The sequence below is a fragment of the Trichechus manatus genome, unplaced genomic scaffold (genome assembly GCF_000243295.1).
Source record: "Trichechus manatus latirostris isolate Lorelei unplaced genomic scaffold, TriManLat1.0 scaffold00255, whole genome shotgun sequence".
In the NCBI taxonomy this organism is placed as follows: domain Eukaryota; kingdom Metazoa; phylum Chordata; class Mammalia; order Sirenia; family Trichechidae; genus Trichechus; species Trichechus manatus.
In genome coordinates, this window is record NW_004444191.1 from 1999721 (window position 1) to 2019376 (window position 19656).

The 19656-nt window shown below is 41.4% G+C and overlaps 1 protein-coding gene across 1 annotated transcript in view; it reads right to left on the bottom strand.

Moving 5' to 3' along the window:
* The window catches only part of SCTR (secretin receptor), a 121108-nt gene that overhangs the window by 90159 nt on the left and 11293 nt on the right, over positions 1 to 19656 (bottom strand). The gene's annotated exons all lie outside the window — the stretch shown is intronic.

Consider the following 19656-nt stretch of genomic DNA (forward strand, 5'->3'; position numbering starts at 1 on the left):
AAAAAAAAAAAAAAAACCCAACAAAGAAAGAAAGCCTTCCCCTGGAGCTAGTGTTCTAAATTCAGACTCCTAGCCTACTAGACTGGGAGAATAAACTTCTGTCTGTTACCACTGGTGGTATTTCTGTTATGGCAGCACTAGATAACTAAGACAAAGAGTTAATCGATGTGGCAAACTTCATTGTCTTATTTTAGGAAAGTGCCACAGCCACCCCAGCCTTCAGTAACCACCACCCTGATCAGTCAGCAGCCATCAACAATGAGGCAAGACCCTCCACCAGCAAAAAGATTATGACTTGCTAAAGGCTCAGATGATGGTTAACATTTTTTAGCAATAAAGTATTTTTTAATTAAGGTATGTTGTGTTTTTAGACATAATGCTATTGTACTCTTAATAGACTATAGTATAGTGTAAACATAACTTTTATGTGCACAGGGAAACCAAAAAAATTCATGTAACTCACTTTATTGCCGTGGTGTGGAACCAAACCCGCGATATCTCTAAGATATGCCTGTAGATAGTTCTCAGAAGAGTGTAACACTCAGAGCAGACATTTTTTACTAGTTAAGTTAAACTAATATTTGGTTTTAAGAAGACTTCAGGGGATATGTTTGGTTTAAGAGTTCAAGATTATCTCAGGGCAAAAGTTTCAGGGATTCATCCCGCCTCCATGGCTCCAGAAATTCTGGAGCCCATGAGAATTTTAAATTCTGTTCTGCATTTTTTCCCTTTTGATCAGGATTCTTCTATAGAATCTTTGATCAAAATGTTCAGTAATGGTCGGCACACATGGGCTCACCATGAGTTGGAATTGCCTTCACAGCAACTAACAACACAGCCTGTCTTCCAGAAGCGGAATGCCAACAGTGGAGATAAGGCAGGAGCCTAAGTACCAACAATACAAGCTGCCACAAGACTGTAGAAATGGCTTTTCCCAGTTGCGGGTGACTCACTCTTCCCAAGGCTTGTTCATGTAACTGTTTTTATTTTATTTTTTTTCTTGTAACAATTTTAAATTTCAAGTTAAACAGTTATAGGGCAAAAAAAAAAAAAAAAGTCAGTAATGGTAGCCAGGTACCATCCAGTTCTTCTGGTCTCATGGCAAAGGAGGCAGTTGTTCATGGAGGCAATTAGCCACACATTCCATTTCCTCCTATTCCTGACTCCCCTTCTTCCTCTGCTGATCCAGGCAAATAGAGTCCAAGTGTGTCCTGGATGGTCACTTGCAAGCTTTTAAGACTTCAGGAACTATGCAGCCAACTAGGAGGTAGAACAGAAGCACTAAATGCATTATTATGCCAATTAGTGGAGATGGCCCATGGAACCATGACCCTACAACTCCAGACCAAAGAACCAAATTCCTCCAGGTGTTTGCTTGTTCATAAGTAGCCTCAGCAGCTACTCTTTTTTTTGTCATTGTTGTAAATATGTCTATCACAAAACTTTTGCCAGTTCAACTTTTTACAAGTGTACAACTTATTGACAGCCCTTAAAATAATTGGCTGTGAAACCCTACCTTTAATCAATGATATTTTTCTGTCACCATAAAACAAAACTCAGTACTCCATATGCAACAACCCTCACTTTTCCTCTCCCTCCCGCCCCTGGAAACCACCAATAAACTTTGGTTTCTATCATCCTATATATCTTTTACCCTTGATCCTTTCATAAAATCTAATAAGCCCGGATAACTGGGTGTGGTAGTGGTATACCAACTAAAGAAATATGCGGCATCCACTGATGCCTGTTGGACAGGAACCGTATTCTGCTGGAAAGACTGAATCCAGGGCTTCCTGGTGGCCACCAGCAGTGACGGAGTGGGGCCCACAGGGCTGCTGGGAATGGCTGAGAGGAGCATGCTGCTCAATGGAGCAACCATCCACCTGGTAGATGACTTGAGGGGAGTGCGAAACAATCCCCTTTACTACCTAAATTAACCTACAAAGGGGGAGGAAAGGCTGACATGTAGGAGCTACATGCACATATATTTGTATATATAATTATATACACTTATTAAATTTTAAAGTATTATAATTTGCTTGAAATTTACAAGAGGGGCAAGTCAAAATGAAAGCATTGCTAAACTTCATATACGATTTTCCTCTAAAAAAAAGAGCTATTAGTTCTGAAAAGATCTCTTTAAACAGTTAAAAAATAAACAAACATTGGGTCTGGATAAGTGTATGGGTTTTTTTTTTTTTTTTACTGGTTGTTGTTGTTAGGTGCTGTCAAGTCGGTTCTGATTCACAGGGACCCCGTGTACAACAGAAAGAAACACTGCCCCATCCTGCTCCGTCCCCACAATCGTTGTTATGCTTGAGCCCGCTGTTGCAGCCACTGTGTCAATCCATCTCATTGAGGGTCTTCCTCTTTTTCACTGATCCCCTGCTTTACCAAGCATGATGTCCTTCTCCAGGGACTGATCGCTCCTGATAACATGTCCAAAGTATGTGAGATGTAGCGTCACCATCCCTGCTTCTAAGGAGCATTCTGGTTGTACTTCTTCCAAGATTTGGTACTAGTACCAAAAAGTTTATTATGAAAAATGACGTTCCTTACCTTAACCTTTTCCTGCTCTCCAGAGGCAATCCCTTTAAACTCTTTTCGGTGTTTATTTTCATTTTTACCTCCATATTTTAAAATTATATTCTTAAGCTGTTATTTCTTGGCTTATTAATTTGAAACATTATCCAAAACTCCCTATTATGGAAAATCAACATTTAGATGTCTTAAAAATCTCCCTACAGGAGATGCAAATCAAGACCACGATGAGATATCACTTCACCACCACTAGGACAGCTAAAATAAATTTAAAAAAAAATAATAAAGGAAAACAACAAATGTTGGTAAGGATGTGGAGAAACTGGAACCCTTATCTATTGCTGGTAGGAATGCAAAATGATGTAGCCACTGCAAAAAAAAAAAGCGGTTTGCAGTTCCTCAAAAAGTTAAATATAGAACAACCATAAACCTACCAAAACCAAATCCATCGCAGTTGAGTCGATTCTGACTCATAGCGAGCCTATAGGACAGAGTAGAATTGCCCCATGAGGTTTCTAAGGCTGCAAATCTTCACAGGCTGCTGTCACAACCTTCTCCCGTGGAGCAGCTGCTAGGTTCCAACTGTTGACCTTCCGGTTAGTAGCCAAGCGCTTAACCACTGCACCGTCAAGTTTCCTTTTATAGAACTACCATATGGCCCAACAATCCCATTCCTAGACATATACCCAAGAGACTTGATAGAAGTGATGCAAACAGACACGTGTACTCCAATATTCATTGCAGCACGCTTCACAATTGCCGAAAGGTGGCAAGAGCTTAAATGGCCATCAGCAGATGAATGGACAAACAAAATGTGGTGCTTACATACAATGGAATATTACTTAACCATAAAGAGAAAGGAAATCCTGATACATGTTACCACATGGATGAACCTTGAAAAAACTATGCTAAATGAAGTAAGTCAATCACAAAAGGACCAATACTGTAGTATCTCACTCACATGAAACAGCTAGAATTAGGCAAATGTATAAAGAGACCAAAGCTTATTAGTGGTTAGCAAGGGGAGCTGTTATTCAGGAAGAACTGAATTTCTGTTCATGATGATGGAAATTTGGCAAGGGGTATTGGTGATGGTTGCATACTATGACTGATGTAATTGACATCACCAAATTATACACGTGAAAACACGAAATGGAAAATGTTGTGTTATGTATAGTTTTACAACAATAACAAAGAAAAAAAAGTCCCTACATATACTTATCTCCCCTGTATACTATCTATACTTCTCTTCATTTAATTTTTAGTCAAGTAAATGATCCGTATCTATGACTTTCTTGGACTGTGAAGTATTGTTCACTGTTGTATTATGTATACTGATATGTTTCTCGTCGTACACCATATCTTCTTTATCCTGAGGTCAATAATTGCTTTGCTTTTGCACTTGCTTTGTTTTCTGTGTACATGCCCTGGTGGCGTAGTGGTTAAGAGCATGGCTGCTAACCGAAAGGTCGGCAGCTCGAATCCACCAGCCGATCCTTGGAAACTATGGGGCAGTTCTACTCTGTCCTATAGGGTCGCTATGAGTCAGAATCAACTTGACAGCAACAGGTATGGCTAATTTTTCCAAGAGTTCCGACGGCTCTCTTATACATCTATCAACAGTTCTACCTGTTTTTTCTCTTGAGATTTCTCTCCCACAGTCCTCCTTCCCCTTTCTCCAATCGGGACTGATACACCGCTGTGGTCTGGGGTATCCTCTCCCCTAATCTCTAGGTTAAAGTCCTGTTTCCTGGATACCACGTCTTTCTTCTTCTACTCTCTTATTTTGCTGAAGCACATCATCTAGTAACTTCCAAATAAAGTGTGCATAGGAGGTAAATTTTTGAGTCCTTGCAGGAGTAAAAAGCTTCTTATGAATTTGATTAATTATCAAATCAGTTAATAATTTGGGTGGAGAATTCTAGGTTGAAAATAATTTTCCTTCCAAATTTTGAAGGCATTGATCCTTCTCTCTTCTTGTGTTGTTGATGAGAAATCCAACTCTGATTCCAAATCTTTTGTATATGCCTTTTTCATTTTCTCGTTAGAAATATTTAGGATTTTTTTTGCTCTTAATTATTTTGAAATTCCTTGAGGACATGATTCTTTTTTATTAGCTATTTGGAAACTCAGTGGGCCTTTCAATTTGAAGATATGTATTCTTTATTTTTGGGGATTTGTTTTTTATGTTATTTGTTTTATAACTTCCTCCCTTCCATTTTCTCTATTCTGTCATTCTGGAATTAATATTGAATATTGGACAATCTGTATCTGTCTTCTTTTTTTTTTTTTTTAATCTTTTTCTATAATTTTGTCTTTGCATTCTTCTTCCCGAGAAATTTTCTTGACATTATCATTCAAAATTTCTAATAAATTTTTTGTAATCGTATACTTAATTTCCAAGAAGTCTTTCTTATTCTCTAATTTCTTTTTCTTAGCATCTTCTTGTTGTAACAACAATTTTTGTCTGAGGATATTAACTGTGCTTGTGTGCTTTCAGTTTTTTCTCTTCTCTGCTTGGTTCTTCTTTCCTCTCAGTGCCTTTTTCCGGTTTGCTTGCTTTTATGTTGGACTCCTTCCTCAAACGCCGTATTTAAGCTTGAGGCACTAAAAACTGTCGTTGGAATTTCTGTGGACCTGAGCAGGTTCGCTGACTGGTTATCTTCACTGTGAAACAAGCAGACCAACAGTGACCCCCTATGTCAGCTCCATAGGGATTTTCTCCTCCACGTGTGGGCCTTCCCAGGGTGCTGCAGGCTCACCGAACAGTTTCTTATCAGTTGTTCCCACTGTAGGCATTTGTTACTTTTCCACACTGATACCACTTCTTTATCTACTTTTCATTTTCCAAACTTTTCCTGAAATATCTTACTCACTGTTGTCTTTTGTCTTGCTCTCTTTGATTTCATGGATTTATACCCTTTTATTCCTTTATTGTCCCTTTAAGAAGGTTTCCAGAAAGCAGAGTAGATAAACATATGTGGTCAATCTCCCATTTATAATTGGATGCCTTAAGTACATAAAAAAAAAAAAATTCTCTACTTAAAGGTATTGAGAAATTACTGTTAACTGGATCTTGGCTGAAGGTAGAGAATACCAGAAAGATATTCACCTGTGTTTTATTGACTATGCAAAGGCATTCAACTGTTTGGATCATAAAAAATTATGGGTAACATTGCGAAGAATAGGAATCCCTGAACACTTAATTGTACTCATGAGGAACCTGTACATAGATCAAGAGGCAGTCGTTGGAACAGAACAAGGGGATACTGCGTGGTTTAAAGTCAGGAAAGGTGTGTGTCAGGGTTGTATCCTTTCACCATACTTATTTAATCTGTATGTTGAGCAAATAATCCAAGAAGCTGGACTATATGAAGAAGAGCAAGGCATCAGGATTGGAGGAAGACTCGTTAACAACCTGCAATATGCAGATGACACAACCTTGGTTGCTGAAAGTGAAGAGGACTTGAAGCACTTACTGATGAAGGTCAAAGACTATAACCTTCAGTATGGATTGCATCTCAAGGTAAAGAAAACAAAAATCCTCACAAGTGGACCAATAAGCAACATCATGATAAACAGAGAAAATATTGAAATTGTCAAGGATTTCATTTTACTTGGATTCACAATCAATGCCCATGGAAGCAGCAGTTAAGAATTCAAACAATGCATTGCATTGAGCAAATCTGCCGCAAAAGACCTCTTTAAACTCTTAAAAAGCAAAGATGTCACTTTGAGGACTAAGGTGCACTGGACCCAAGCCATGGTTTTTTCAATCACCTCATATGCATGCAAATGCTGGGCAATGAATAAGGAAGACGAGGAAGAATTGATGCCTTTGAATTATCATGTTGGCGAAGAACATTGAATACACCATGGACTGCCAGAAGAACGAACAAATCTGTCTTGGGAGAAGTACAGCCAGAATGCTCCTTAGAAGCAAGGATGGCAAGAGTTCATCTCACATACTTTGGACATGTTATCAGGAGGGACCAGCCCCTGGAGAAGGACATCATGAAGTAGAGAGTTGGTGAAAAAGAAGTCTCTCAACGAAATGGACTGACACAGTGGCTGCAACAATGAGCTCAAACATAACAATGGTTGTGAGGATGATGCAGGACCAGGCAGTGTTTTGTTCTGTTCTCCAGGGGGTCGCTATGAGTTGGAACCGACTAGATGGCACCTAACAACAGCAACAACACATACATTTTCCCCTTTATTTTCAAAGTTTGACTCTATACCATCTTCACATAGAGAGTTCTTAAAATATTGCTAAAATCAAGTAAAAATTTGGGTTTTTAAATATCTACACAACAAAATTTTTCATATAACTTTTTCTTTTCCTGGAATTCTGAATTAACTTTCTTTTTTCTCATTTCTCTGAAAATTCATAGGCCTTCACCTATCCAGAAGTATAGCAGGGTTGTATTTCAAGGTTCGAAATGCTTTTGCGTCTCAACGCTTAGTTCAGGTTGGGCCCAGTGAAGGTTCTAAGTTTATACCTGGTGCTTGATGATTGTGTGACAGACTTTCACCTTCTCTTTCTTTAAGGAATTTTCTCAGATGGTGGATATGTTTTGAAGTGTATCCTTAGCCTCTGAGCCAACAATTCCCTGATGGGAAACATACCTTCAGTCTTAGGAAGGTTGATTTATCCTGTGTGGTCCCATCTTGGGACTGGCTTGGACCAAAGGAGAAAATCTAAGCTAATTTGCTTTTTTTGCTTGGATATGTGGTATTAGAACGGGAAGTAAATTCAGTCTCTCCCATTTCTAAAGCATGTAAACTTGGAAGCTGTGGGTCAGTCATATTTTATCCCTTAGAAAGCGCCAGAAAAATCTAGTCTCAAAGACAGAGAATAATGAAGCAGACTCTAAAATAAGAATAAGGTCAAAAGAGTTCTTTAGCTATTTTAGAGTATGATTTTGGGCTGAAATCTGAAAAGTTAAAATCTAGAAGAAGATATAATAAAAATCTATTCAATTCTAGAGTAGGTGGAGAGATTCTACATAGATTTACTTATCACACTTATATAAGTACTTGTCCTCCCAACTTGAGATGGGAAAAAAACTGTTTCAAGGGGAAAAAAAAAAAAACACAGTGAGAAGTGAGAAGAGAGAACTTATCATATAATTGAATTAAAACATAAAATTTCAGTGAATGTTTATGGGGCACCATTGACTCGATGGCAATTGGTTTGGTTTTTTGGTTTACTCTACGCCCAGCAATCTGCTCCTCACTGGGTACGTGAAGAGAAATAGTACAGAATTCCTGCCCTCGAAGGTCATAGTCTCCAGGGGGTTCAGAATGGCCAGCTGCCAGAGGGCATAGTGATAACTGCTATGATGGGGAAAGCACCGGATGTGGGTGGGCTCTGAGGAGGGCAGTCAGGTTGGACGGGAAGAGAAGAACATCTTGCTATAGAAGGGGATGCTTGGAATGGGAGTAACTGTGTCCAGATGAAGTGGTGGTGACAGAGCAGGGCCTCCCAGGGAGAGGAGCCAGCATGTGGGTAGGCATAGGTGTGTGAATCAGTGTGACCCCCCCCAGGGAAAGTCAAGCAGTTATGGGGAGGAGCAGTGCGGGAGGAGAGGAGATAGGGCTGCCAAGGAAGGCAGGGGTCAGATCATGATGGACCCAAAGAATTTTAAGCATAAATAACATTATCGATTCTGCACTTGTGAGGAGAAAAGGACGTTCAAATGGCCACAGACACATCAAAAGTGCTCGATGTCATTAGCCATCAGAGAAATGCAAATCAAAACTGCAATGAGATGACATTTCACTCCCACAAAGATGGCTAAGAAGCCCTGGTGGTGCAGTGGTTAAGCATTTGGCTGCTAACCAAAAGGTTGGCAGTTCAAATCCACCAGCTGCTTCTTGGAAACCCTATGGGGCAGTTTCACTCTGTCCTATAGGGTCGCTATGAGTCAGAATAGACTCGATGGCAAAGGGTTTGGTTTGGTTTGGTTTAAGATGGCTAAGATTTAAAAAAAAAAAAAAAAAAACCCAACAGAAAATAACAAGTATTGATTGGAGGGGATGTGGAGAAATTGGAACCCTCAACCACTGCTGGTGGGAATGCAAAGTGGTACAGCCCTTGTGAAAAACAGTGTGGTGGTTCCTCAAAGAACTAGAGGTAGAGCTGCCATATGACCCAGCAATTCCACTCCTTGGTACGTACCCTTGGGATCTAATAGAAGTGACACAAACAGACATGTGCACACTTATGTTCATAGCAGTACTATTCACAATAGCAAAAAGATGGAAACAACCTTTAGACTGGGTTCACTAGAGAAGCAATACCAGTGAAGTACATAACTGTATATATAAAGAGATTTGTATTAAGGAAATGGCTCACGTAGCTGTAGAGGCAGGAAAGTCCCAAGTCTGTGGGTCAGGCTGGAGGCCTGTCCTGGCTCAGGCAGCTGCAGGGGCTGGCGTACCCAAGACTGGCAGGTCAGACAGGAGGCCTCTGACTCACAGGATGCGGAAGCCAACAAATCCCAAGACTGGCAAGCAAGCTGGTAGCTCGAGTCCCAAGAACAGGAAGTCAGATGAACAGGAGCCAGCCACAGGATCCAGAGCAAGCAAAACCCCACAAGCTTTGTCAGAAAGTACACCTATATTGGATGCAGGCCACACCCCCAAGGAAAATCCCTTTCAACGGATTAACTGCTCATCACAGATTTCATCATGGAGGTGATTACATTGCATCAGATCTCACTATGAAAGTGATTACATCGTTACATTACCACCAAATGACATAAAAACTGCCAAACCACTGAGAATCATGGCCCAACCAAGTTGACACACAACCTTAATCATCACAGTCCACCCCTTGTCAACTTGGCACTGTGCACATCTCTAAAGAAAGACAATTATAAAGTCAGACTTGCCACCAACATGATACAACTCACACGTGTACAAACAAAAATGATTTAGCCCTGTTTACAACTTATATAAGTGAAGAAAACAAAAATATTTGACGTACATATACAAGGAAGAAATAGTGATAACAATCACATCCTCATTCTACAACTGGTCTCGTAGTCATAGCTGGTATTTAGAACTACCTTCTTCCACCACCCATCCTGTATTCCCTTTATCCTCAGCAAGCACATCAGCTGCTCATGGTTGTTTGCCTGGTGGAGTGACCCAAACCTTCATTCCTGAAGGGCCTGGGCCATTAGTAGTCATGTCAGAACTGAGTTGCTGTAGTTTTCCACTGACTTTAATCACAGGGCGTGGTAGAATTAAGGGACATCCTAAGGTATCTCCCGTATTCCAAACATACTCTTCTTTACCTCCATTATGTAATATCAATCAGATTTCCTCTTGATAATCAGGATCGATCACATCAGCCAATACAGTAACTCCCTTCTTTGCCTGTTGATCCAGAGGCATAAGGAGCCCAAAGTGGCCAGGTGGCATTCTTAACTTCCAGTTCAATGTAATCAGTGTCGTGTCTCTTGGTGGGGGCATTCCTCCCTTTGGAACTAAGACCTTTAGACTCACAGAGCATAGGGTCGCAGGGATGGGAAGCAAAAATTTTGCAAGTGGGTCACTAGGGATAATAGTGAATGGGGCCACTCACATTTCCACCCCTTGATTCCTGGACGCATGAATCCTGGCTATGGGAGAAACAGCATCATATATTGGACACTGGTTTAGAGCATATGCAGCCTCCTGGAGAATGTTGTCCCAACCCTGCAAGGTATTGCCACCTAGTTAGCATCATAATTGTGTCTTTAGAAGGCCATTTCATCATTCTATCAAGCCAGCTGCTTCAGGATGATGGGGAACATGGTAATACCAGTGAATTTCATGAGCATGGGTCCATTGCCGCACTTCATATGCTGTGAAGTGAGTCCCTTGATCTGAGGCAATGCTGTGTGGGATACCATGTTGATGGATAAGGCATTCTGTAAGTCCACGGATGGTAGTTTTGGCAGAAGCATTGCATGCAGGGAAGGCAAATCCATATCCAGAGTAAGTGTCTATTCCACTAAGGACAACATGCTGCCCTTTCCATGATGGAAATCTTCCAATGTAATCACCTTGCCACCAGGTTGCTGGCTGATCACCTCGAGGGATGGTGCCATATTGGGGACTGACTGTTGGTCTCTGCTGCTGGCAGATTGGGCGCTCAGCAGTGGCTTTAGCCAAGTCAGCCTTGGTGAGTGGAAGTCCATGTTGCTGAGCCCATGCATAACTTCCATCTCTGCCACCATGGCCACTTTGTTCATGAGTCCATTGGACAATGATGGGAGTGGCTAGGGAAAGAGGATGACTGATTTCAACAGCATGCAGCATCTTATCCACTTGATTGTTAAAATCCTTCTCTGCTGAGGTTACCCTTTGGTGAGCATTCACATGAGACACAAATATTGCCATTTCTTTGGCCCATTCAGAGAGGTTTATCCACATACATCTTCCCCGTACCTCCTTGTCACCAAATTTCCATTCATATTCCCTCCAAGTCCCTAACCATCCAGCCAAACCATTGGCCACAGCCCATGAACCAGTATTCAGTTTCACATCTGGCCATTTCTCCTTCCAAGAAAAGTGAACAACCAGGTACACTGCTCGAAGTTCTGCCCATCGAGAGGATTTCCCTTCACCACTGTCCTTCAGGGATGTCCCAGAAAGGGGCTGTAATGCTGCTGCTGTCCACTTTCGAGGGTGCCTGTATATCATGCAGAGCCATCTGTAAACCAGGCACGATTTTTCTCTTCTTCAGTCAACTGATCATGAGGAACTCCCCACAAGGCCATAGGTGCAGACTGGGAGAGGGCAGATAATGTGACAGGAGTGGAGACCATGGGCATTTGGGCCACTTCCTCAATGCACTTACTTGTGCCTTCAGGTCCTGCTCAGGCCTGATCTCGTATATACCACTTTCATTTAATGATGGAGTGCCATTGTGCACATCCAACTTTATGGCTCTATGATCAGAAAACGTCCAGTTCATTATGGGCAGCTCAGGCCACATGGTGACTTGCTGGCCCACGGTTAAGCTTTAAGTCTCTGTTAAGGCCCAGTAACAAGCCAAAAGCCGTTCCTCAAAAGGAGAGTAGTTATCTGCAGAGGATGGCAGAGCTTTGCTCCAAAATCCTAAGGGTCTGCACTGTGATTCACCAATAGGGGCCTGCCAAAGACTCCAAACAGCATCTCTATCTGCCACTGACACTTCAAGCACCATTGGATCAGCTGTATCATATGGTCCAAGAAGCAGAGCGGCTTGCACAGCAGTCTGAACCTGTTGCAGAGCCTCTCTTGTTCTGAGCCCCACTCAAAACTAGCAGCCTTTCGAGTCACTTGATAAATAGGCCGGAGTAGCACACCCAAATGAGGGATATGTTGTCTCCAAAATTCAAAGAGGTCCACCAGGTGTTGTTCCTTCTTTTTAGTTGTGGGAGGGGCCAGATGCAATAACTTATCTTTCACTTTAGAAGGAATATCTTGACATGCCCACTGGACCTCTAGAAATTTCACTGAGGTGGAAGGCACCTGAATTTTTGTCAGATTAATTTCCCATCCTCTACCATGCAAATGTTTTACCGATAAGTCCAAATCATTGACACCTTTTCCTTACTGGTCCAATCAGCATAATGTCATCAATGTAATGGACCAGTGTGACATCTTATGGAAGGGAAAGGCGATCAAGTTCCCTGTGGCTAAATTATGACATAGGGCTGGAGGGTTGATATTCCTCTGAGGTAGGACAGTGAAGATGTATTGCTGGCCTTGCCAGCTGAAGGCAAACTGCTTCTGGTGGTCCTACAAAACCGGTATGGAGAAAAAGGCTTTAGCCAGACCTATACCTGCATACCACGTATCAGGAGATGTATTGATTTGCTCAAGAAATGAAACCATATCTGGAAGAGTAGCTGCAATTGGAGTCACCACCTGGTTTAGTATTCGATAATCCACTGACATTCTCCAAGATTCATCTGTTTTTTGCACAGGCCAAACAGGTGAGTTGAATGGGGATGTGGTGGGAATCACCACCCCGGCATCCTTCAAGTCCTTGATGATGGCACTAATCTCTGCAATCCCTCCAGATATGGTATTGCTTTTGGTTTACCATTTTCCTAAGTAGTGGCAGTTCTAATGCCTTCCTCTTGGCTTTTCCTACCATAATAGCCCTTACTCCACTTGTCAAAGTTCCAACTTGGGGGTTCTGCCAGTTGCTGAGTGTATCTATTCCGATTGTGCATTCTGGAATTAGGGAAATCACTACAGGATGAGTTTGAGGTCCCTTTAGACCACACTGTGAGCTGAACCTGAGCTAAGACTCCATTAATAACCTGTCATGGATTGAATTGTGTCCCCCAAAAATATGTGTCAACTTGGCTAGGCCATTATTCCCAGTATTGTGTGGTTGTCCTCCATTTTGTGATTTGAAGTATGTTTCCTATGTATTGTAAATCCTAATTTCTGCTTGTGATTAATGAGGCAAGATTAGGTTATGTTACAGAGTATTACGGTGAGATGCAACATCCTTACTCAAGTCACATCCCTGATCCGATGTAAGGGGAATTTCCCTGTGGTGTGGCCTGCATCAACTTTTATCTCACAAGAGATAAAAGGAGAGAGAAGGGAGCAGAGAGAGAGGGAACTCAGACCATCAAGAAAGTAGTGCCAAGAGGAGAGCATGTACTTTGGACCCATGGTCCCTGTGCTGAGAAGCTCCTAGACCAAGGGAAGATTGATGACAAGGACCCTCCCTAGAGCTGACAGAGACAGAAAGCCTTCCCTGGGAGCTGGTGCCCTGAAGTCGAACTTCTAGTCTCCTAGACTATGAGAGAATAAACTTTTGTTTGTTAAAACCATCCACTTGTGGTATTTCTGTTATAGCAGCACTAGAAAGCTAAGACATAATCTGACCTCCATACGCACCCCTACTCTGACTGGTGGGCCACAGTGACATTTTAGGTCTCTTGGAATTAGTGTCAGTTCAGAGCTAGTATCCAGTAATCCCCCAAAAGTCTGATTATTTCCTTTTCCCCAATGAACAGTCACTCTTGTAAAATGCAGTGGATCCCTTTGGGGAAGGCTGGGAGAAAAATTAACAGTATAAATTTTTGGCAGTGTAGTGGGGTCCTTCTCCAAGGGACACAGCTTCCCCTTTTGAAGGGGTTGTAGCTCTGTAAACTGGCTCAAGTCTGGGATTTGATGGAGGGGGCCATGACTCTCTATTCTGAGGATATGAGTTAGACTACTGTTCACTTGACCTAGAATTCTTCCACTTGTACAAGTCGAGTAAATATTTAGTAGATTTCCAACCTATTTACTCCCAGGGACACAATGACTAAGCAGCCAATACCATAAGTCCATATGAGTCAGACTATTCTGATTACTGCTTTGACTCCCTGTCCATTATGGTAACCACACCCACCTTGTCTTTGTTGACTGAGTGCTGTCACTTGGCCCCTACAACCCCAGGGTCCAATCAGCCCCACTATGATTCCGACTCATAGCGACCCTATAGGGTAGAGTAGAACTGCCCCATAGGGTTTCCAAGAAGCAGCTGGTGGATTCGAACTGCCGACCTTTTGGTTAGCAGCCAAGCTCTTAACCACTGCATCATCAGGGCTTCAAAAACAGGTGTCTGGGTGCACTCTAGCTACAAAACCAAACCCATTGCTGTCGAGTTGATTCCGACTCCTAGCAACACTATAGTATATTGTAGTTAGGTATCTTAATTCAGTCAGGGCAGTTCTCACTGTCAAATCTGACTTACATAAAATAGCAATCACAGCAGTCCTCAGGGATGCTAGGGCTTCCTTCACAAATTTTTTCCTCACTGTTGTAAAAGGTGTGTCCTCTGGGTACTCCATGTGTGGGTCTGTGGGTCTAAGCTGATAAGTCCACTCTAGCATGCCAATTTCCCTAAGCCTTTGGATACCTTCTACAGTATACCAAGGCAGGTCTGGTACTTCAACTAGATTTAGTGTGGGCTACCACATAATCCATGCTTCACTGAAACAACCAAATAAACTGTTAGATCTTTTCCTAACCTCTTGAGCTGAAATACTGAATGAAGGCTATGTGCTTAGTAGGCCAATACCAATAAACTCAGAGTGATCCAATTTTATATTCCTTGCACCATCATCCTACACCCTTAATAGCCATTCCCACACATATTCCCCCAAGTTTCTGTTTGTATATATTAGAAAACTCAAGCAGTTCTTTTAGAGCGTAGCATAACCACCTCCTGAGTCACGCTTTGTACTTCACCTTTTGGGGCTCACTGGGACTTAAGCCCAGTTATAGGTCTAGAAGCAAAAATGGGTGGTGGCAATGTGTTCTGAGAACATTCAGCAATGTCTTGTAAGTCTCCTGTCTCAGGAAATGCCCCAGGCAATGACTCAGGGGCCTCCTCAGGGGATGACTCAGACAAAGGCTCTTCAGACACAGCAGGGTTAATCTCATCAGGTGGGGTGGAGGGGTTAATGGTCTTACTGGGGAGGGCAGCTTAGCAGACATAGATGGACTAATCTCTTCAGATGGGAGTGAGAGTTCTGGTTCTGTTGCAGGAGTGACTCGACAGAATTTAGGGGCTCAGTGTTTCCAGCTTCCTGATTATCTGCCCATATGTCCCCATCTCAACTTTCAGGATCTCATTTCTTTCCAATCAATGCCCTCACTTTAACTTCGGATATGATTAAAGGTTGAGAATCCAATTGGAACTGTAATTCAGCCACTCTTATAAGACTCTGGGTTTGCTTTTTGGCAATAGCAGTTCTGTTACTATAAGAATAAGGCTTTCTTTCAAGGCGCAAGTGGAAACTTTAAGGTCATTTTTGTAGTACTTGAACTGTGACTCTGAAGCCCTGAGCTCATCTCTTTCTTTCACCACTTTGTCTAGCGAAAGTAGGACCAAGCAACCAGCTTCCTTAAACGTCTCATTTTGACAAAATTGTAGAAAGTTATCCAACATGTGATTATTCAGAGCCTCACCTCCCATCAATACCTGATCTATTGGTGGTGATATTTTGCGTATTTCTATTGCCACCTCATGTCATGGATTAGCAGTGCCCTCTTTACTACTGGAAGCAGGGTCATCAACATCTTTAAGAGTAACCAGACTTGAGAACCAATTTAGAAAATTCACCCTTACAATTTTGTTTCTAGAACCACTTTCAGTACCAAATGTCTTAGACTGGGTTCTTTAGAGAAGCAACACCAGCGAAGCACATAAATATATATATATATATCTCAAGGAAATGTAGAGGCTGGAAAGTCCCAAGTCCATGGGTCAGGCTGGAGGCTTCTCTGGGCGCAAGCAGCTGCAGGGGCCAGCAAACTCAAGATAAGCAGGTCAGACGGCAGGCCTCTGTCTCACAGGCTGAGGAGGCCAGCAAATCCCAAGATCGGCAGGCAAGCTGGTAGCTCAAGTCCCAAGAACAGGAAGTCAGATGAACAGGAGCCAGTTACATGATCCAGAGCCAGCAAAAGCCAGTGAGCTTTGTCAGAAAGTCCATCCACGTTGGACGCAGGCCACATCCCCAAGAAAACTCCCTTTCAACCAATTGACTGCTCCTCACGGATCTCATCGTGGAAGTGAGTACATTATAACAGATCTTGTTATAGTGCTGATTAAATCTTTACATAGCTGTCAAACTACATAAAAACTGTCAAACCACCGAGAATCATGGCCCAACCAAGCTAAAACACAACCTTAACCGTCACAGTGCCCATCAATGAATGAATGAATAGATAAGTAAAATGTGGTACATACATACAAGGGAATACTACTCAGCAATTAAAAAAAATGAATTTCCAAGATATCTTGGGACATGGACGAACCTAGAGGGCATTATGTTGAGTGAAATAAGTCAATCACAAGAGAAAATATGTTCTTGCCTTTATGAAGTGACATTTTGTTTCAAAATTATATATGCCATAGCAATTACCAGGTTCTTTTTTTATTATGTATACGGCATTAACAAGATACAAACTGTAACTAACAACACACAAATTCCAGAAGATAAGCTAGATAACTGGGATCTTCTAAAATAAACACTTATGCTCATCAAAATACTTCACCAAAAGACTAAAAAGAGAATCTATAGACTGGGGAAAAAATTTTGGCTATGACAAATCCGACAAGGTCCAATCTCTAAAATCTACAGGAAAATCCAACACCTCTACAACAAAAAGACAAATAATCCAATTTAAAAATGGACAAAGGAAATGAACAGACATTTCACCAAAGAAGACATTCAAGTGGCTAACAGACACATGAGGAAATGCTCGCAATCACCAGCTATTAGGGAAATGCAAATCAAAACCACAGTGAGATACCATCTCACCCCAGCATTACTGGCATGAATCAAAAAAAAAAAAAAATCAGTGTTGGAGAGGCTGTGGGGAGACTGGAACGCTTATGCACTGCTGGTGGGAATGCTAAATGGTGCAACCATTTAGGAAAACGATATAGTGCTTCCTTAGAAAGCTAGAAATAGAAATACCATATAATCCAGCAATCCCACTCCTAGGAATATATCTAGGAGAAATAAGAACCACCACATGAATAGACATATGCCCACCTATGTTCATTGCAGCATTGTTCACAATAGCAAAAAGACGGAAACAACCCAGATGCCTATCAACAGATGAATGGATAAACAAGCTACGGCACATACACACAATGGAGTATTATGCAATGATAAAGAACGATGATGAATCTGTGAAGCATCTCACAACATGGATGAAACTGGAGGGCATTATGCTGAGTGAAATAAGTCAATCACAAAAAGACAAATATTATATGAGATCACTAGTATAAAAACTCATGAAGAGGTTTACACATAAAAAGAAACAATCTTTGATGGTTACGAAGGAAGGGAGAGGTGGGGATAGAAAAATACTAAATAGACAATAGGTAAGTGGTAACTCTGGTGAAGAGTAAGACAGTACACAATGCTGGGGAAGCCAGCACAACTCATCCAAGGCAAGGTCATGGAAGCTCCAGAGACACATTCAAACTCTCTGAGGGACCGAATTACTGGGCTGAGGGCTGTAGGGACCATGGTCTCAGGGAACATCTAGTTCAGTTGGGATAACATAGTTTATAAAGAAAATGTTCCATATTCTACTTTGGTGAGTAGCGTCTGGGATCTTAAGAGATGGATCTTAAGAGATCTTATGATCCACACAGTCGAATGCCTTTGCATACTCAATAAAACATAGGTAAACATCTTTCTGGTATTCTCTGCTTTCAGCCACGATCCATCTGACATCAGCAATGATACCTGGGTTCCAAGTCCTCTTCTGAATCCGGCTTGAATTTTTGGCAGTTCCCTGTTAATGTACTGTTGTAACCACTTTTGAATGATCTTCAGGAAAATTTTACTTGTGTGCGATATTAATAATATTGTTTGATAATTTCCACATTCTGTTGGATCTCCTTTCTTTGGAATGGGCACAAATATTGATCTCTTGCAATTGGTTGGCCAGGTAGCTGTTTTCCAGATTTCTTGGCATAGACGAGTGAGCACTGCCAGCGAGGCATCCATTTGTGGAAACATCTCAATTGGTATTCCGTCAGTTCCTGGAGACTTGTTTTTTGCCAATGCCTTCAGTGCAGCTTGGACTTCTTCCCTCAGTAGCATTGATTCCTGATCATACTCTACCTCCTGAAATGGCTGACCATTGACCAATTCTTTTTGGTACAGTGATTCTGTGTATTCCTTCCATCTTCTTCTGATGCTTCCTGTGTCGTTTAATATTTTCCCTGTAGAATCCTTCAATATTGCAAGTTGAGGCTTAATTTTTTTCTTCAGTTCTTTCAGCCTGAGAAATGCCAAGCGTGTTCTTCCCTTTTGGTTTTCTATCTCCAGCTCTTTGCACGTTTCATTATAATACTTTACTTTTCTTCTTGAGCCACCCTTTGAAATCTTCTGTTCAACTCTTTTACTTCATCATTTCTTCCTTTTGCTTTAGCTACTCTATGTTCAAGAGCAACTTTCAGAGTGTCTTCTGTCATTCATTTTGGTCTTTTCTCTCTTTCTTGTCTTTTTAATGACTTCTTGCTTTCTTCATGTATGATGTCCTTTCACAACTCATCAGGTCTTCAGTCACTAGTGTTCAACACGTCAAATCTATTCTTGAGATGGTCTCTAAATTCAAGTGGGTCATACTCAAGGTCGTACTTTGGCTCTCATGGGCTTGTTCTAATTTTCTTCAGCTTCAACTTGTGTATGAGTGACTGATAGTTTGTTCCACAGTTGGCCCCTGGCCTTGTTCTGACTGATGATATGGAGCTTTTCCACCCTCTTTTTCCACAGATATAGTTGATTTGATTCTTGTGTATTCCACCTGGTGAGGTTCAAGTGTATAATTGCTGTTTATGTTGTTGAAAAAAATGTATTTGCAATGAAGAAGTAGTCGGTCTTGAAAACTCTATCATGCTATCTCAAGCATAGTTTCTATCACCAAGGCCGTATTTTCCAGCTACCAATCCTACTTCTTTGCATTGCAATCACCAGTAATTATCAATGCATGTTGATTCCCTGTTCGATAAATTTCAGACTGCAGAAGTTGGGAAAACTCTTCAATTTCTTCATCTTTGGCCTTAGTGGTTGGTTCATAAATTTGAATAATAGTCGTATTAACTGGTCTTCCTTGTAGGCATATGACTATTACTCTATCACTGACAGCATTATATGTCAGGATAGATCTTGAAATGTTCTTTTTGACAATGAATGCAACACCATTCCTTTTCAATTTGTCATTCCTGGCATAGTAGACCATATGATTATCTGATTCCAAATGGCCAATACCAGTCCATTTCAGTTCTCTAATGCCTAGGATATAAATGTTTATGCATTCCATTTCATTTTTGGTGACTTGCAATTTTCCTAGATTCATAATACATACATTACACTTACTGGTTGTGATGGTTAAGATTGTGTGTCAACTTGGCTGGGCCATGATTCTCCGTGTTTTAATGTAATCACTCCCATGATTGAATATACTGTGTGTAGCCAATCAGATGAAAGGGAGTCTCCTTGGGGGTGTGGCCCACATTTGTATATAAGCAGACGTTCTGGCTTTTTGCTCTCTCTGGATCCTGCGGCTGCTTCCTGTCGTCTCATCTCC